Genomic DNA, 21,037 nt, shown 5'->3' with positions numbered 1-21,037 from the left:
AAACAATTTTCCTTTCATAATTTGCATTGTCTTTGAAGATTTTGTAAATGCATTGTTAATTACAGCTTCTAGCAGTTTGTTGACAACTGATGTCAAGCTAATTGGCCTGCAGTTTCCTATTTTCTCGAAAAGCAGTGTTATATTTATTAACTTTCACTCTGAGTCCATGCGAGAATCTATGGAATTTCGGAAAATCAGATCTAGTGCATCTACATCCTTTAGAACCATTGGATGTAGGCCATCACATCCTGGGAATCTGCTGGCTTTCAGTCTCTTAGGTTTCTTGTACCTTGGTTTAAATTCCTTGGAATGTTTTTCTTCCTTTAAACTACACTCCCACTGGAACAAAAATTCTCACTGTTACTCTGCTTAACCGTTTGTCCCAACTCTATGCACACAATGCTCACAATAGCTCTCAAAACATACAATAAGAATAAATTCACAGCTAGATGACCCATCCTACAACCTGCAGTTGAGTTGGTAAAAGTTGTGGGCACTTTAAATTGGACATTGCATTAAATGGAGAGTCAATCCAATCTAATTTGATGATGGTATAACGTAGTGGTGGAAGTTAGATAGACCTTAGATTGAGGGTAAAAGTTTGGCACAACATCGTGGGCCGAAGGGTCTGTACTGTTCTATGTTCTATGTTCAATCCCAACTGGGTTTGCAAAGAGGGCATTGATTTGATTTATTTATTGTCATGTGTACCTAAGTACCATTATGAGCAGACTAGGCAGATCATACGGTGATAAAAGAGTTTAGACAAAGGCAAACAGTTTATGTTGCACAGGGCTTGCACTAAGCAATATCAATATTAGCGAGATCAGCATTATTTGAATTGAAAGAGTCCATTCATCAGTCTAATAAAGCAGGGAAGAAGCTGTTCCTGAGCCTATTGATCCATGTGTTCAGGCTTCTGTATCTTCTGCCTGATGGAAGAGGTTGTAGGAGATCATTACCAGGGTGTGGTGGATCTTTGATGATGTTAGCAGCCTTCCCGCGACAGGGAGCCATGTAAGTAGAGTCCATAGATGGGAGGTTGGCCTCTGTGGTGGTTCTGGGCTGTGCACACAACTTCCTGTAATTTGTTTTACAGTCCTGAGCACAGCAGCTGGCATACCAGGCCTTCATGCCCCCAGACAGTATGCTTTCAATGGTGCAACTGTAAAAGATGGTGAGGGTCCCTGTGGACATGCCAAATTTCCTGAGCCTCCGGAAAAAGCAGAAATGTTGTTCTGCTTTCTTGACTGTTGCATGTAAACAAGAAGCCCAGGACAGGTTGTCAGTTATTGTCACTCCTAGGAACGTAACATTCTCGGCCCTCTTTACCTCTGCTCCATTGATGTAGATGGGGGTGTGTTCTCCTCCTTTCTTCCTGAAGTCAATGATCAGTTCTTTAGTTTCGCCAACATTAAGAGAGTGGTTGTCACTCAGCTCATTTTTAATCTCCAGCTCACCCTGGTCTTGCCCAGCAACAGCAGTTGAAATCAGGCTTATCATTCCTTTCCGCTCATTCTCTGCATATTTTGATTTCCTCAAAACTTGAGATTTTTGTTTGGAAGAACAAATGAAAAGAGGCAGGAAGAGAAACAACAAGCCCCAGACAATCAGGCAATGTAATCCATCAAGGCGAAGATAGAAATGATGCAGGACGTGAAACGAATTTCAAACTGAAACAACAGATGTACATCTCATGTGATTCTCTGCTGAATACAATTTTTCCTCTGCACAGGAAACATTTTTTTTGCTCTGCTGTGTGTTTCATTCTTCATGTATTTTCTGCCAGCTCAACAGAAATAAATTCCAAACTTGTCAGAGTCAAACGAAAGCTGGATATCTTAATTCTATCTGGCTCTTTCATTCTTACCTGATCATACCTTGCACTGCTCTGAAGCATGACCTTTGCACTCCTGGCTGCCTGTTGCCAACACTGTGCTAACACAAATCCACTAACTTGATATGCTGCCAAACCTAATATTTTGGGAACCTGAACTGACTTAAACAAATGAGGCAGAACATTTAATGCCAATAGATAATGTAGACAGATTGAAATGAATTGTGAATTCTCAAAGCACAGAACTCCAGCACCTGTGATATTTGAGATGTATAGATTCTGATGATGAATGATAATTACACTTACCTTCTTTCATCCAACAGGTAAAACCATACAGCATTATTGACTATCACATGCTGACTATATTCCTTTCGGTCCAGTTAACATTCCCATTTAATAACTCCATTGACACTGAGTTTCTCAGGTCAACATTAATAAGACCATTCTAACAGCAAAGGTTCTGCTAAATGTTGGTGACTCCTTATTTCTAACCTTCATTAAGAATTCAGCAAAAGTAATTCCTGCAGTACTAGTTTATATCATTACTGTTTGGCTGCATCTATTTCAAATCATCAGATTAATCAATAAAACTAATTGAAACAAACACCTCTTGTACCAACATATTGATTAGAGTTTAGCTTCTAATACATTTATAATTCCCATAAGGGATTTTTCCCATAATTGGGGAAGGATATTGCACTAGAAGCTGTGATGGACACCTAAGGCCAATAGCAGCCATTTGAGCGGCAGCTCACATGGAAACCGAGAAATGTAATTATTAACACTTAGGTTTTCTGGGATAGCAGGAGCTGCAGATGCTGGAGAATCTGAGATAACAAGGAGTAGTGCTGGATGAACACAGCAGGCCAAGCAGCATCAGAGGAGGAGGAAGGCTGACGTTTCGGGCCTAGACCCTTCTTCAGACTCATGTTTTCTCTCTTTTTTTGTTATTCATTCATGGAATGAGTCACTGCCGAGGCTAGCATTTATTTCTCTGACTTAATTGTTGAGGGGAAGGTGATGATGAGCTGCTTTCTTGAACTGTTGCGGTCCTTGAGGTATATGGACACCCACAGTGCTGTTAGGAAGGGAGGGCCAGGATTCTGACCCGGCGATAATGAAGAATTAGGGATATTGCACCATGCCAGGAAAATGTGTGTCTTCAAGTGGAACCTGCAGCTGTTGGTATTCTGTTGCTCTCCTTGGTGGTAGAGTTTGTGGGTTTGAAAGGTGCTTTCAGAGAAGCGTGGGTGAATTATTGCAGCTCACATTGCACATGGTACAAACTGCTGACGCTGTGCATCGGTGGTGAAAGTGGCGGGCAGGTTGCCAGTTGATCAGGCTGCTTTCTCCTGCATAGTATGAAGCTTCCTGGGTATTGTTGGAGCCAAACTCATCCAGGTGACAGAATCATATTCTATCCCATTCTTGATTTGTGCCCTGCAGATGGTGGATTGGTTTTGGGGAGTCAGGAAGTGAATTACTTGCTGTGGGATTCTGAGATTTTGACACATTTCTTTTAGCCACAGTACTTATATGGCTAGCCCAGTTCATTTCTCTGTCAATGTTAATCCCCAGGACATTTATAGTCGGAGGATTCAGCATTAGCAATGTATTTGAATTTATTCTAAGCTGTAGCTAAGAGGATAAGACATTGGAGCTGAATTTGGTCATTTGGCCCCTGGCATCTGCTCCACCATTCAATCATATCTGATATGCTTCTCAATCCCATGCTCCTGCCTTCTCCACATAACCCTTGATCCCCTTGCCTATCAAGAACTTCTCTATTTCTGTCTTAAATACACTGAATGACCTGGCCACAATTCCACGGATTAACTTTCCTCTGGGTGAAGAAATGTTTCTTCATTTCAGTTCTAAAGGGTCATCCCTTCACTATGAGGAAGTGCTCTCAGGACCTAGTCTTTCCTACTAATTGAAACATCTTCTCCACGTGCACTCTATCCAGACCTGTCAGTATTCAGAGTTTCAGTCAGAACCATTTCAACCCCCCCTCCCATTCCTCAGATGACATGTCCATCCTGAGCCTCCTGCAGTGCCACAATGTTGCCACCTGAAGGTTGCAGGAACAGCAACTCATATTCCACTTCTAAATATTATTGAATACAGAACCAGAGTCCTCAAGTGCTCCTCTGAACTGTCCTCTCATGCCAGCACATCTTTTCTTAGATGCAGGGTCCAAAACTGCTGACAATATTCCAAATGTGGTCTGTCCAGAGTCTTATACAACCACTCCAGTACTCTCTGCTCTCTACATTCTAGCCCTCTTTAAATTAATGCTAACATTGCACTAGCCTTCCTAACTGCCAACTGAACCTTAGGAGAATCCTGAACTAGGAATCAGAAGTTTCTTTGTGCTTCAGATTTCTGAAGCCTTTCCCTATTTAGAAAATATCCTCTGCCTGAATTCTTCCTACAAAAGAGCATAACTTCAGACTGTCCCACATTTCATTCCATCTGCCGCTTCTTTGCCGACTCTTTTTCCCTGTCCAAGTCCTTCTGCAACCTTCCCGCTTCCTCAATACTACCTGCCATCTGCAAAATCAGCAGCAATGCCCCTAGGTTGTTTTCCAGATTGCTCATGTATAACATGAATATTTGTGGTTTCTAACCACTGCAGAACTCCACTCGTCACCGGCTGCCATCCTGAAAAAAAAAACCCTTTATCCTCACTCTCTGCCATCTGCCAGACAGTCAATCCTCTATCCATGCCAGTATCTTGCCTTAACACCATTGGTTCTTATCTTATTTAGCAGCCTTCTGTGCAACACCTTGTCAAAGGCTTTCTGGAAATCCAAATAAACTGCGGCTGCTGGCTCTTCTCGTCTTCCCACCTAGTCTAATACAGTGTTTTGGGTCTATCTTCGTTAAACCCCATTGGTGAGGGGAGGTAAACATATACATCTACTAATATTGCAAGCCCAGGTCAAATAACATTTATACTTCTATCTATTTACCTGAGGAGAAAATTTCCTTTCTTCCACAAAGACTTTGATTCTTTGCATTTACATCAAGTATTAACCACAATGAAGACACAATTTTGCTAATTATACTGAGATTGTCCTTGTCATGTAACCTGAAATTCTCATGCTTAAGGGGTCAATGTCGAAGGAAGTGGAGTATTACTAGTGTGTGGGCCAATTGACACGACAGTCCTGCTGAAGGTGTCAGGACCATCTGCTTTTGCTGCCCAACCCGGATGAAGGAGTGAAGTTAATAGGGGCAGGGCAATGATGCTGGGCCCAATGATTCCTGGGAAAACAAGTTTGGAGACTGTAAAAAAGAAGGCTGCTCTGTACCTCTCCACCCACTCCCCACAAAATGCTTAATAATTGGGGTGCAGGCAACAATTAACTGCTGTTTGACCCGAGTCAAGAAGTCGTGCATTGTGGTTCCTTATTCAAAATATTGCACCATATCAGTTGACCAACTGAGATAACATGGTGTGGAGCTGGATGAACACAGCAGGTCAAGCAGCATCTTAGGAGCAGGAAAGCTGATGTTTCGGGCCAAGACCCTTCATCAGAAAAAGGGGATGGGAGAGGGATCTGAAATAAATAGGGAGAGAGGGGGAGGCGGATCTAAGATGGATAGAAGAGAAGAGAGGTGGTGAGGAGACAGACAAGTCAAAGTGGCGGGGATGGTGCCAGTAAAGGTGAGTGTAGGTGCACTTTCCAGTCGTGAACCATTTCAACTCCCCATCCCATTCCTCAAATGACATGTCCATCCTGGGCCTCCTGCAGTGCCACAACGATGCCACCTGAAGATTGCAGGAACAGCAAATCATATTTCGCTTGGGAACCCTGCTGCCCAATGGTATCAATGTGGATTTCACAAGCTTCAAACTCTCCCCTTCCCCCACCGCATCCCAAAACCAGCCCAACTGTTCCCTGCCTCCCTAACCTGTCCCTCCTCCCACCTATCTTCTCCTCCCACCCCAAGCGCTACCCTCACTTCCTTCCTACTAAACTCATCCCGCCCCCTTGACCTGTCCATCCTCCCTGGACTGACCTATCCCCTCCCTACCTCCCCACCTACACTCACCTCTACTGGCTCCAGCCCCACCTCTTTGCCTTGTCTGTCTCCTCACCAACTATCTTCTCCTCTACCCATCTTCGATCCGCCTCCCCCTCTCTGCCTATTTATTTCAGAACCACCTTCCCCTCCCCCATTTCTGAAGAAGAGTCTAGGCCCAAAATGTCAGCTTTCCTCCACCTTTGATACTGCTTGGCCTGCTGTGTTCACCCAGCTCTACACCTTGTCATCTCGGATTCTCCAGCACCTGCAGTTCCTATTATCTCTGTTGACCAACTTCTCATTTGACTTTGCCTTGAGCAATATCATGGGAAATCTGCTAATCTGTAAATAATTCAAAAACTGCAGGAGGCCCAGGATGGACATGTCGTTTGAGGAATGGGATGGGGAGTTGAAATGGTTCACGACTGGAAAGTGCACCTACACTCACCTCTACTGGCACCAATAATTCAAAAAGCGGGTGAACGTTGTATTAAAAGCTCTTATGCAAGGGATTTCTGTCGAAATTACAATATCAAAGTGCCAATACCTCTGTCATCGATATCTAACAATCAACCTGTTCAGGGAGATTACTCCTCTGGAGCAGGTAGGACTTGAATCCAAAACTCCTAGTTCAGAGTAGGGATATTACCTCTGCACCACAAGAGGCCACACCCCTGTTTGAGTACTAGGTGGCATGTTAATTGAAATTGTAATGGTCAGTATTCGCACCAATCTGCATCAATTCATCTGTGACACCACAAGATGGTGCACTAATAGGAATTCCAGAACTGAAGGATAGAACTGGTCTTGAAACAATTTTGATCAGATCATGTCAATAATGGTGCTGTGTGGCATTTTCACTCCAATGCTGTGTAGAATATATCTTTATACATCATATAAAAGACACTATAGTCCCAGAGGATTATAGGGCTGTCCTCTCATTGGAGAGAAACAACTCGTGATGGTTTAACCTGAGGGTCACCATGCGATATAAGCCGTCATATGAAAGATGTTTATAGGAGTTGAAGCTTTAACAATAACGCAGGGCTATTAGTCAGCATGATAAATATAAAGGGATTGGTTTGTGCCCAAACTGGGTGCAAATCTAAGAAAGCACAATGATAGTGTGCCAGATGGAGAGACTTGAGAACAGTATTAAATTCATCTTTGTGATTTGTTTTATTGTCTCTTCATAGATTAAAAGAAATTATAGCTGAAGGACAGGCGTAGAGTTAGCATTAGTGGAGACTGGTTGGTGCTTCAGCTTTCAAGTACTAACAGAACCATAGAAGAGTTACAGCAGAGTGCGAGACCATTCAATCCATTATGTCTGCACTAGATGAATAAACTGGCCACCCACTCTGATCCCACTTTACAGTCCCTGGTCCGTAATGTTTCAGGTACAGGTTCCTTTTAAATGAGTTGAAGGTTTCTGCTTCACCTGTCAAACTGGGCACTAAATTACAAATATCCACCACCCTCAGGGTGAAAGACATTTTACCTCATGTCCCTACTAATGGTTCTATGACTGTGATGTTTCTATTAATCACCTTAATTCTGTGCCTCTGGGTGACTGATCTCTCTGCTGGGGAAAACAGATCTTCCCCTGTCCATTCTATCCAAGCCCCTCATTGTTTTTCACACTTCTATTTTCCCTGCTGACTTCTCAATTCTAAGGAAAACGTTCTGAGCCTATCCAATCTTTTCTCGTTGCTGCAATTTCCAAGCATTGATGACAGTCTTAAATCTCTTCTTTGCTCTTCATTGAACAATTATGTCTCTCCTGTAATGTGTTGACCAGAAATGTACATGAAATGTCAGCTGTAGCCTAACCTGTGTCTTATATACTTACAGCATTTCATCCTTGCTTTTGTATTCAATGCCGTGTCCTGAGAGAGAAAGCATCCCATACTTTACTTCCTTGTCTACCTGTCATGCAAGGATATGTGGAAATGTATTCAAAAATCTCTTAATATCTCCACACATTTCAATATCCTCTTAATTACTGTGTATTCCTTTACTTGCTTGTCCTCTTCATCTCGCATCTCTCTGGATTGAACTCCATTTGCCACTTCCATCCACTCAATTTATCCATTGATAATATGCTGCCATCCAGTTCACTATCAACTGCATGACCAATCCTAGTGTCATCTGCAAATTTCTCAATTATTCCTTACAAACAGTAAGGAACCCAACACTGAGCCCTGTGGTATATCACCAGAAAAAGTTTTTGATTCACAAAATCATCTGTTGACTATTACACTTCGTTTCCTGTTACTGAGCTAATTTTGGATCCTACTTATCACATTTCTGCGTATCCCATAATCTTTGATTTTCCTGACTAATCTTCCATGTGCAACCTTGTCAAATGCTTTCTATATCCATTTGGACAGTAGTACACTAATCAATTCTCTTTGTTACTTCCTGGAATAATTTTAATTAAGTTAGTAAGACATGCTCCTCCTTTTAAATAAAAGCATGCCAACTATCCCTGATTAATCCATTTCTTTCTAAGTAAAAATTAGTCATATCTCTCAATATTGATTCTACTAATTTGCCCACCTCTGACTGACATATAATTATTCGGTCTATCTCTTACACTTTGTACAATGCTGGCTGAGCTCAAAGCTCTGGCACCTTGCCTTTATCTAGAATGAATTAGAAAATGATCTTCAGAGCAATTGCTGATTTTTTTTCTTCCCTAAGCAACTTAAGATAGAATTTATCTATCCTGGTAATTTATCCACCCTCAAGAAGGCCAGTGCCTCCCTTCTCATTATGCTCATTTTGTTCAACATTTCACATTCCTCTTTAACTAGAAAGTCTGCATCTACCGTCTCGATTGTGAAGACGGAAACTTAGTACAGGCATAGAGTCCTACAGCATGGAAACCGACTCTTTGGTCTAACCAGTCCATGCCGACCATGTTCCTAAATTAAACTAATCCCACATGCTTGTGCTTGGTCTACTTCTCTTCAAATCTTTCCTACTCATGAACATTTCCAAATGCCTTTCAAACATTGTAACTGTACCTGCATCCAGCACTTCTACTTCTTTTGCTTCTATACCATGTACATTTACAATATGCAGCTCCGATAGGCCCAACCCTTTCCTTCGTCATCCTTTTGTGCTTAAAAGGTACTGATAAACTTTCCTTAATTTTATCTGCCAATATTAAACTTTGCTTTCTGCTTTTCTCATTTCACCCCTTTACCATCTATACTCCTTTTACCTTCATGAAGGATAGCACTTTGTTTGAGATTGTCACAAGCTCTACTTTTCTGCATTATCTCACCCGATATACTTCCTGATAACTAGGGACTAAATCTGATAGTGTCATCCTTTTTCTTCAGACATGCTCTTATAGAATCCCGTTTGAAAGTCTCTTATCGATTTTCTACTGATTTTCATTCAAGCAATTTTATCCAGTCCACTTTTGCTATGTCATCTCTCAGCTTTGTACAACATGCCTTCCTCCAGTTTAGAGCTTTTACTCTTGTGTTATCTTTGTCCCGATACATAATGATGCCAAATCTAACTGTATCATGATCACCATCTTCAAAATAGTCAAAATTGTTACTTTAGACGGGTGCCCTGCTTTATTCCCTAAGACTAATTCTAGAATTGTGCCCTCTCTCATTTGCTTTGCTCCGTGCTGGCTAAAAACATACTCTTGAATGCATTCAGCCCGATAAGTCCACTCCGACCTTCTGAAGAGCATCCCACCCCGACTCATTCCCCTACCTTTGCATTTCCCCATGTCTGCCCCAAACATCCCTGGACACTACAGGCAATTTAGCAAGGCCAATCGCCTACCTTGCACATCTTTGGACTGTGGGAGGAATCTGGAGCACCTGGAGGAAGCCCACACAGACGTGAGGAGAATTTGCAAATTACACAGAGGCAGATACGCAAGGCTAGAATCAAACCAGGGTCCCTGGCACTGTGAGGCAGCAGTGCTTACTCCTGAACCACCTTTTCAATGAGGACTTTGAGCTAAAATACTGTGGTACCGTTGATTAATTAGACGGGCTTTCTCTGAGAGCTGAATGGTGCTAACTCTGGCTGGTGCAGGTGTTGGAGCTGTTGCTGTCACTGTCGCTGTCTCTCTGATTTTCTTAATATCCTCATCTTCTATACCTGTAATGACAATCAAATTCTAATAATATTATTGGTGTTGACAACCTGAAACCATCAGATTTAAATTCCATTGGCTTTCTGTTTCTAGGTGCTTCGTTTAAATTAATTGGCCGAATTCAAACTCATTGTCACAACATCAAAACAATACTAGATAACAAAGTGTGGAGCTGGATGAGCACAGCAGGCCAAGCAGCATCTCAGGAGCACAAAAGCTGACGTTTTGGGCCTAGACCCTTCATCAGAGAGCTCTCTGATGAAGGGTCTAGGCCTGAAACATCAGCTTTTGTGCTCCTGAGATGCTGCTTGGCCTGCTGTGTTCATCCAGCTCCACACTTTGTTATCTTGGATTCTCCAGCATCTACAGTTCCCATCATCAAAACAATACTGCTGTTTTGACTGCCACCTGTAAGGTTTTAATATACTCATTTCACTTTTTGATGTTCTCTGTACTGGAAATTTCAGCTGCTGCTCACATACATACATTTTCCTTCAATTTCTAAGCAGAGACAAAGCACAAATCTCTTAAAGGAACTACACACTTCAGCTTCCTGCCTTCCACTTCACAATTACTCTACCCAACTTCACTGCACCTCTTCTTTAAGAAAAATATGGACCATCATTGTGAAAAGATGGCTTCATTTTTTCTCTAAATCTCAGCATTATGACCATAAAATACGTAGTTCAATACTTTAAAGTTATGCCTTTCATACTAATTCTAAATATATTTCACATTAGAACCATACCGGTCCTATCTTATCTATACATTTTCTTTAAGCTTGCGATAACCCATCTGCAACAATATTTTTCTGTTCCGCAGCATGTACAATTTGTAATTTGGAACTCCAGTCACATCATTTGCAATCTATGTTTTCCCAACTCCTGTTTCTTGCACTTGCCTGCTTCTCTGGTTTACCTCAATACTTGACCAAGTCCATTATGATTTCAGTTTTCCTCTTATGCCTCATTAAACCCAAATTTAACCTGCTTGCTAATTCTAAAAGTATATCTTTCTTCTGTCTTTCTAAACTTTCTTGGCCAATTTGGGAAGCAACTTCAAACCCAGAACCTCTTTAGCAATGGTAAAAGCCATTTCCCTCAATTTTAATTTAACCTACCACAAGTAACCGAAATTAAACAGATTTTCTTTCTCACCTAAGTTTTATTTAAAGATTTGGGACATTAATCCTCAAGTCTGTTTACATCTGTCCAAATCCATCCTGATCCTGGACTCGGACCATCCAGATCTTGGACTTGAGCCCCCAATTTTTGTTACAATGAGGAATGACCGAACCGCTCTGATAGCTAAACTAAAACATGTGCCCCGTTCTGTTATGACAGGAGTAGGGGGTTCTCCTTCAATAATTACCCCCAAAACATCCCGAGAGGGTTACCTTTCCCTTGTAATCTATTAAAAGAGTGGTTAAAAGAAAGCAAATTTCTGATCTCCACTTTACAAATAACAATAAATAATTTATTTATTTAACCCAACAATGAACAAACTAACAATACTACTAAAATGCTGACAATTCCCTCCAAGATTACTAACTAGTCCCTTACTGGTCTAAATACTGCTAGAATGATATTTAATTAAAAACAAGTCCCACTAATATAAACCTAAACCTTATTAATTAGAAGCAATAAATTGTGACTTAATCTCTCCAAGTTCGCACAGACTGTCTTCTAGAATATTTTGTCATCTCTGCTCTCTTCACACCTTTCTCCCATTAATTCTGCTGTCAGGGATGTTACATAGAAACGTAGAAGATAAGAACATGAGGAAGCTATTCGGCTCTTTCAAGCCTGCTTCGTCATTCCTCATGATCATGGCTGATTGTCCAACTCAATACCTAATCCTGCTTTCTCCCAACAACATTTAATTCCATTTTCCCCAAGTGCTATATCTAGTCACCTCTTGAATGCTCTATAATTTCTTCAATGAGGGCTTTAAGCTAAAACATTGTGGTACCTTTGATTAATTAGATGGTTTTCCTCTGAGAACTGAATTGTGCTAACTCTGGCAGCTGGCAGTTGTCTCTCTCTAATTTTCCAAATGCCCTCATCCTGTATACCCATCAGATTTCAATTCAGTTGGCTTTCTGTTTCTTGGTGCTTTGTTTAAATTAGTTGTCCGAATTCAAAGTGGTTGTCCCAACATTAAAGCAAGACTGCTGTTTTGCCTGCAACAAGTAAGGCATTTTTGATACATTTATTTTACTTTTTGAAGCTCTCTGTATTCGCAACTTGAGCTGCTGCTCTCAGACATAGAAATTTTTAAAAATTTCTAAATACAGACCAAGCACCCATCTCTTAAAGGAACTACAGCCTTCCAGCCTTCAATTTTAGAATTACCCTACCGACTTCGTAACATAGGTACTGTGCCACAAGAGCACTATCTCTGAGCCAAGAGGCCTAGGCTGAAGTTCCATGTCTTCCAGATGTGTGTTATAACATTTTTGAGCAATTTCATTTACAAAGCAAATGATACATCCCCACTTATTATCTCCAGCCCTGCCCTGTCCCTGTAAACGTCTATATCCAGGGATGTTAGGCCATCATCCTTGCCCCTCATTAAGCCAATTATCCATTATGGCAATGGTATCAGTGCCACCCTGTGTCAATCTATACCCTCAGCGCATTGGCTTTATTTACTATACGTCTTGTGTTCTTATTTGTACCTTTTAATGCTGTCACATTCTTGTGCCATACACACCTTTTAGCCTCTGCTTCCTCTGCCTCTCAAAACCACTTGCTAAATTTCTTAAACAGATTTCCCCACTCTGAATTCATCGTCATGTTCCATCATCTTGCTAATCTAGACTAAAACCTACCCAATGGCGCAGCAAATCTCTCTGCTAGAATATTTATTCTGATCTCACTCGGATACAGGCTAACCGGTTTATAGAAACCCCACCTTCCCCAGGACCGGTCCTCGTGCCTTTGAAATCAGAAGAAGGGGTAGACTCAGAGGACTCCTTTAATGCCCACCTGGTTTTGTTGGATTGTCTGGTGTTAACACATTCTCTCTCTTCCTTCATGCTTCTAATCTGTCATATGACCAACTCCCTACAGATGTGTTCATCTGGGACACGTGGTGCAACCATATCTTCATGCATACTGCAGGATTCACACTCCACTTGGCTGAGCTGGCCTGCAATTCCATAACTTTGAAAACTATTTGTCACAGTTGGAATAGTAGAATTACTTACCAGTACTGACCAATCAGCCTGTCTTTGCATTCACAAGTGTCAACTACAGCAGGCTGAAAATGGTCAAAGGTAAAAGGACCACCTCTTCCTCTTTTCATTGAACTTCTTCCAACTCACTAATCTCCCACTTCACACTCTGTACTGCTAACGCAGCATTCAGTGCAGACAATGCAGTAATCAGCAAAGCCTCTTTGCTTCTTGAAAGCAACTAACGCAATCATACAAAAAAGCTATTTTAAACCAGCCTAATAAACTGCAGTAAAATGTAACTTCTCTAAACTTGAAGATTAATGTTTAAGTGCAAAATTAAAGATAAAGCTGGACTTTAGATAAAAATTATCCATTAAGAATCTCACACATCAGCTCACACTGCAGACTGTGAAAGAGAGCTAAATCATGTAGAATTGCATTACATCCTGCAATGACATACATCTTAATATTAACGTCTGTTTAAATGATCACATCGAAACAGCTAATAATACATTTCACATCAGTTTTAAGCCTTATGATTCAGGAGAATTGAAATGGTCAATTGAGGCACTCAGTGGAAACTGTGGTGCAGTGATATGCCACTGGACTAGTGGTTCAGATGTCCAGGCTAATGCTCCAGGGACTTGATTCAATTTCTGTCGCTGTAGCTGGTAGAATTTCAATTCATTTATTGGGTAATAGATGCTGGTTTTGTCACTAGTGCCTACACAGAATCATTGGTGGAGTTGCGGACAGCATGGAGGGTTGTTGTAGGCTGCCACGGGACAGTGACGGGATGCAGAACAAAGAAGTGGCAGGTAGAATTCAACACAGTAAAGTGTGAAGTGATTCATTTTGGAAACTTTGAATTTGAATGCAGAATACAGCGTTAATGGCAGGATTCTTGGCAGTGTGGAGGAACAGAGGGATCTTGAGGTCCATGTCCATAGATCCCTCAAAATTGCTACCCAAGTTGATAGGGTTGTAAAGAAGGTGTACGATGTGTTGGCTTTCACTAGCAGTGGAATTGAGTTTAGGAGCTGTGAGGTTATGCTGCAGCTCTATAAAACTCTGGTTTGACCACACTTGGAATACTGAGTTCAGTTCTGGTCACCTCATTATAGGAAAGATGTGGAAGCTTTAGAGAGGGTGCAGAGGAGATTTACCAGGATGCTGCCTGGGCTGGAGGGCAGGTCTTATGAGGAAATGCTGAGGCAGCTAGAGCTTTTTTCATTGGAGCCAAGAAGGATGAGAGGTGACTTGATTGAGGTTTAGCAGATGATGAGAGGCACAGATAGAGTGGATAGTCAGAGACATATTTCCCAGGGCAGAAATGACTATTACAAGGGGGCATAATTTTACAGTGATTGGAGGAAGGTATAGGGGAGATGTCAGAGGTAGGTTCTTCACATAGAGAGTGGTGGGTGTGTGGAATGCGCTGCCGGCAGTGGTAGTGGGGTCAGATACTTTATAGGCTTTTAAGCGACTCTTGGATAGGCACTTGGAGGATAGTGCAATGGATGGTATGCAGGGTAGATTGATCTTAGTAGGATAATAGGGTAGCACAACATAGTGGGCAGAAGGGCCTGTACTGTACTGTACTGTCCTGAGTTCTCTGTTCTATACAACCCCTAAACTGTGGTAGAAGGTCATTTGACCCATTGTTCCACACTGACCCTCCAAAGAGCATCCCACCCAGAATCACATCCCCAACCTATCCCTGCAGCCCTGCATTTTCCATGACGCTCATCCCATGAACGAATAATGAAAAACAGAAATAATTTCATCAAGCTCTGTGAGGTTTGCGGTGTTGAGGAGTTGAGTTACCTAGGTTTGGTGTTGGGTGATCCGCAGGAGTAAAGGAAGCACGCTGTTGTTAAAGAGAATCTTTCTGATTACACCAATCTATGCATTTTGTAACATCAAGGCTCTTCTTTCCGAGTTTAGCCCAGCCGTCCCTTTAAGGACCACTCTTTAGGCACCTCAAAACCTGGATTTGACGTAGAATTTGTGACTGTCAAGCTACAATGACTCTGGTTGAATTTAAGAGCTAGGATCTGAAATGACCATTTCTTTTCAAATTTGAAATGAGATCTGTATTCATTCGAGATGGTTGTCAGGATCAACCAACTTAAGGACTCAGCTCTTGTGAAGCAGTGTGATTCCCCCCCACAGAGTTTTGAATGAGAATTAGGTTTATTGTCATGTGTACTCAAATACAGAGGTGCAGGAATACAGTGAAAAATGTACAAAGGCACCATTCCTCGTACATCATAACATGCCTCACCAGGTCATTATTTAAAAAAAAGTCCTGAACCTATTTATCATTGACCTGAGTGCCCATACAGATCTCCATCCAGCTGGATTGATTATTGTTCTGCTATGTTGAACTTAAGCCATTCCTTGGGACCTTGCTTCACCTTGGAAGGCATTACACTTTTAAGTCAGAAAAATCGGTGACAAAAACAGAAGTTGCTGGAAGCTCAGCAGGTCTGGCAGCATCAGTGAAGAAAAAAATCAGAGTTAACATTTTGGGTCTGGTGACCCGAAATGTTAACTCCGACTTTTTCTTTGCTGATGCTGCCAGACCTGCTGAGCATCCAGCAACTTTTGTTTTTGTTGCTGATTTACAGCATCCACAGTTCTTTCAGTTTTTAGAAGAACTGGTAGCTGTTTGCCTGTATACTGGTAATTGGACAGCAATCGGAATCAAAGTGGGGTTCTGGTCAATGCTCCTCAGGCTACTGAAGGCAATGGGAACAATCCTGCAGTTACTTCAGATCCCATAGAACATGCTGAAGTCCAAAAACAAGACTTTAAAAAAAATCTGTTTGGCACAACCTCTGAGTGGGTAAAATTGCTGAGCCGCCAGGGAATCTTATAACTGCTCCAGGCACATTCTGCAGCTGAAACAATCAAAATTCCATTACATGTTGATAAGGCCAACTTTCGATATTGATTTGCTACAGATTTAGAGAGTTGACTAAAGTGGAAGGTTTCTCACTAACATGGGAATGCAAACCACGGCTAAGGAGCTCAGTAATCACCAGCTTCCCAGCTGCAGCTCAGGTTTGGAAAAGGGCCGGCAACAATGTGAGTCTGTGCTGTAGCTGAGTGCTTCATCTTGATTCTGATTAGAGAGAGGAAGGTGGGTCTTCTCATGAACCTGATGAACATATGGACTGAAAAAATGAAACAAAATGAAAAGTCTGATTAGAAGTGGATGTTATACTCAGTTTGAGTTTGATTTTAAATTACTATGTCTTTCAATTCTGTGAATGATTGTGTAAATGATTGTGCTGTTCAGACATGCTAAATGTTTTCTTTTGTGGAAAAGTCAGATTAACTGTTCAAAGTCCTTACCATCCATGACAGTGGTAAACTAATGGGATTCATACCACATCTTTAAAAAATTGAAGGCGATTTGTCTGAAGAAATAATGAACAAATATTAGTACAAAATTAGTGGTTATTTCAAATGCCAGGGAACCAAGAGACAACAAGAACACATTACACATAACTGTCACTTTGGGCTGCATAACTCATAAGAACACTGCAGGCCCAAGAGCTATTTTGTGCAGATTCCATTGGTGCATGCATCACATTGCTCCTTCAGTAGTTTATTCTGCAGAGAGTACAGATTTCAATGTGAGATATAACTTCCATCTACAAAATACTTGTCACATAAATCTTTTTACCCAAAATGTTAATGGGAAGAAGAAGAAGGGGAAACCACTAGCATGATTTGATGTTAGGAAGCTTTTGCAAATTTTCACAAATTAGCTGAATAATTATGCTAGAAACATACTTGACAGTAACTACACTGTACATTTGTGCATCCCAAGACCAGCAAAGGTGTTATGTTGGTGCAAATCTTTCCTTTATTATTTCTTCATGAAGTGAGAGAGAGGTAAAGTATCCATGTTATTAATGTTTGTTTTGTTTCAGTCTCAAAAGGGTTTCTTAAATATTGACTATGTGAATACACGATCCTATGAATTGGCTTGAACATGAAGCCAATTGATGGCGCTTGCAATCATTAAAATTACAGTTCTGGAAACCAAGTTGAATATTATTGGTCACTAAAAATAGCAACTCATCAGTTTGGATGTTTGCCATGGAAGACATTTTATTTTGTTGTTTCTGTAATTAATAACAAGAATCAAGAAATAAACTTGCATTGTTCTTGCAGCAATGCTAGCATGCGACCTTACAATTAACCAGAGTTAAAAGGAATCAATGCTTTCTGTTTTCCTTCCAGGATAGTCACAATAATGGAGCGCTGTTTACATGTAAAAGTGCTTAATTGCTCTTTAGGCAGGTAGAGACAGGCTTGTAGATAATGTGAGGTAATTAATGTCAACTTGATTTCATGAAAAAAAAAGTTAGTGTTCTTTGAGGATGTTCCAAGCAGGGTAAAAGAATGCCAATATACATGGATTGAAATACAATTTTGGATAAATGTCCTCCTGGCCTGCATAGTCATGTGACGTTTGCCATGAGGCACACATTGCAGCGAGCTGTCTTAGAGACAATTCAGTAAAGATGTGACCACATGCTAAATACAGAACATGGTTCCAAAAATGAATTTGAGGTTGAGTGTGGAAAAGGTGTAAAAAAGTGTGGTTATGATTTGGAGACGCAAGTGTGTTCACAGCTACGAACACGGCTAACACACAACCGAGAAAGAGCAGAGAAACAGTCCACAGCTGCAACACTGGGCGTGAGAAGATGGCTCCAGCAATTCCTCTCCCAGTTCCAGTCAAAATGAAAGTTGATATGAAGCAAAAGTAGCAGTCTTTTTACATTTAGTGGCAAAATTACGAAATAACAGCTTATCTTTACCAAGACAGTATGGTTATGCACTGCTACTTTTATCACTGACGGGAAGGGAATCTTTCAAAGTTTATTTCACCCTAAATCTCTCATGAAGAACGGAAACAAAGACTTAAGAAATTTTGAAAGCCTTGAAGACACATTTTGAATCTCAAGTGCATATAAGTTATAGAATAGAATCTCCACAGAGTGCAAACAGGCCATTCAGCCTAACAAGTTATTTGAGATAAGGAGTGACCTCTTCAGCCAGAGGGTGGTGAATCTATGGAATTCACTGCCACAGAAGTCTATGGAGCCAGGTCATTGCGTACATTTAAGACTGAGGTAGATAGGTTCTTGATTATCAAGGGGATTAAGGGTTACGGGGAGAAAGCATGAGAATGGGGTGGAGGAAGCTTTCAGCCATGATTGAATGGCGGAGCAGACTCAGTGGCTGAATGGCATAATTGTGCTCCTAAATCTTATGGTCTTATGGTCTGAAGTGCACAGCAACCCTCTGAAGAGCATTCCACCCAGACTCATATCCCTACTTTGCCCCTGTAACCCTGCATTTCCCAAGGTTAATGCACCTAACCTGCACATCCCTGAGCACTATGGGTAATTTAGCATGGCCAGTCAACCTAACTTGCACATCTTTGGACTGTGTTCACACTGCAAGAAACTGAATGATTTTTCACACAAGCTCATGGCTTGAAAGAAAGACAAGTGAGTGCAAATGGCCACTTGATCAGTTGAAGGTTTTGATAGGTAATGCTATGAAACAATACATTGGTTCAGGCAGGGTGATATGTGATAAACAATAGGTGGCAATGGGTGACTATTGGATTGATGCCTGCAGAAAAGAATATCAAATCAACATAAAGATGGGCACAAGTGCACCATGTTATGTCATGATCTGTATGAAGTAGCATGACATGATGTTACATAATTTAGGTCCTTGAAAGTAAGTTTGAGCCAAACAATGGCAACACATATGCCAAAAAGATAGATTATATTGATACCCCAGTGACCTAACATGAGTAAAGAAACGGAGTTCCAGATCATAACAGCAAATAAAAGCCACTTATTTCAGTTGGACCAAACCTAAAGATTGAATCAGAATCAAAGAAACCAGGAGCAGAAACAGACTTTTCTGCCCTTGGAACCTTTATTGCATATAATATGATCATGGTTAATCCTCTGAGTGCCATATGCTTGTGTCCTCCCCATACTCCTTGATACCTTTGAAATCCTACAAATGAATACATTCAGTGAGCTGCCCACTGCCTTCTGTTCTCCGCAATTAAAGTTCACCGCCCTTTTTCCTCATCTCAGTCCTAAATGGTCTGCCCTGTATCCTGAATCTAAACTCTCAACCAAAGAAAACATCATCCTTGCATCTAGTCTGTCCAACCTGTTAGAATTTTATATGTTTCAATCAGATTCCGTCTCAATCATCTAAATTTGTGTGAACACAAGCCGAGTCAATGCGCCAAAAGAACTTTGCAACATGCCTGAGAACACTCAATTATGGACCACTGGCCACACCCTAGGCTAGTGCAGTGCTGTTTTCAGGGTTTAGGGTGTCGTCCAGGAGAAAATCATCTTCAATGTGTAGGACCAACTCAGTAACTGCTGAGGAAGGTTTCAATTGCCCCCAAGTCCAGCCTGAAAGATAAGATGGAAGTGCTGGAAAAGAAGGAAGAAGACATTTTGTGACTATAATCAAAATCTAGAGCAACTGCTAGATAGGATTTACCAGATGAACCTGAAGCTGAACAAGTAAAGTTGTAACTAAGACCACATACCAACAACAAAAAGTCTTTGTCCAGATCCTGAATAAATGAAGCCAGTAGTAGAGATGCATCAATCAGTAGATCTAAAAGCAATGAGATGGCATGTTAGATATGTCAACTGTTTGGCAAAATTTTCATCCAATTTGTCATTGGCGTGTGAAACTTTATTTCAACTCACGGTTAAGAATGTGCAGTGTAATTGACGCACAGAAGAGTAGCAGCATTTGCTTAAATGTAACAGTGAATGATGGCAATGTCAGTGCTGAAATCTTAAGATATAACACATGAAGACACTTTCACAGGGACACCAGTGGGACTTGAAACGACTGAGCCTTTGACACTAGGATCATTTATTTGCAAGCCCAGTAAGTGCTGGGGCAGTGTAGAAGCAGAAGGATTTGGAAGATCAACAAGACAAAACTCAAGACACACTGAGGACAGGTACGCTGTCACTGATTTCAGCATCTCCAGTCTCCTCCTGCTGGAGCTCTTCTGCTGACTCTGATGTTCAAGATACCCCTGAATCCTGTCACTCCTTCTTGCTGTTCTGCTGTTTTATATACGTACCTGAAACTCACACTGCAAATCCATTCACAATCTCTTGCGTCATCATTCAACATGCTACAATTATTGTGAAATCCCAATAACACCAATCTGTTAATATCATATTTACTGCTCGCTTGTTTTTGTCAAACTAATTCTTTCCATTATTGTGTTTTTGCTTTTTAACAGTGTCTTTTTTTCTGCATGGGGTCTGAATGTGTTTCATCAAAATGGTTCTGCTGAGATAGGAAAAGAGAAAGGAAGATGACAGCTACACATCCAAGGTGGATCTTGCGCTCGTACAACAGATGAAGCAGCTTTGGGCTGAATGCCACCTTCTTTTGAGGGTTCAGTCTGGCCTTAACTGCTTACACACTCCTGTGATACCAATGCAGTTTTCGGTAATGATAGGGCTGGGGGAGCTAGGTGCATGGATAGAGATGGAAATTAAACCATTTGGGACAGAAGATCACATGCTTAGGGACCTGAGCACATAATCTAAGCTGACACGTCAATGCCATACTATATTATGTGAGGTGATGCTGTTCTGATGAGGCATTTAATCAATGACTTGTCTTCTCAGATGGATGTAATAGATCTCATGACATGATACAAACAAGAGCAGGGAAGTTCTCCCAAGAGATGTAGCCAATACTTCCCTTCAACAAATATCACAAAAGCAGATTGCTTGAAATA

At 41.2% G+C, this 21,037-nt stretch overlaps 1 protein-coding gene across 1 annotated transcript in view; it reads right to left on the bottom strand.

Annotated features, from left to right (window-relative positions):
* Window positions 1-13,287, bottom strand: part of hyi (hydroxypyruvate isomerase) — a 120,529-nt gene extending 107,242 nt beyond the window's left edge. Inside the window, exon 1 of the mRNA XM_048539594.2 lies at window positions 13,219-13,287. The gene's annotated coding sequence lies outside the window, so the exon portion shown is untranslated. The remainder of the gene's footprint in view (window positions 1-13,218) is intronic.
* Between the last annotated feature and the right edge of the window lie 7,750 nt (window positions 13,288-21,037).

The sequence above is a fragment of the Stegostoma tigrinum genome, chromosome 8 (assembly GCF_030684315.1).
Source record: "Stegostoma tigrinum isolate sSteTig4 chromosome 8, sSteTig4.hap1, whole genome shotgun sequence".
Classification (NCBI taxonomy): Eukaryota; Metazoa; Chordata; class Chondrichthyes; order Orectolobiformes; family Stegostomatidae; genus Stegostoma; species Stegostoma tigrinum.
This window is presented reverse-complemented; position numbering and strand designations above follow the sequence as displayed.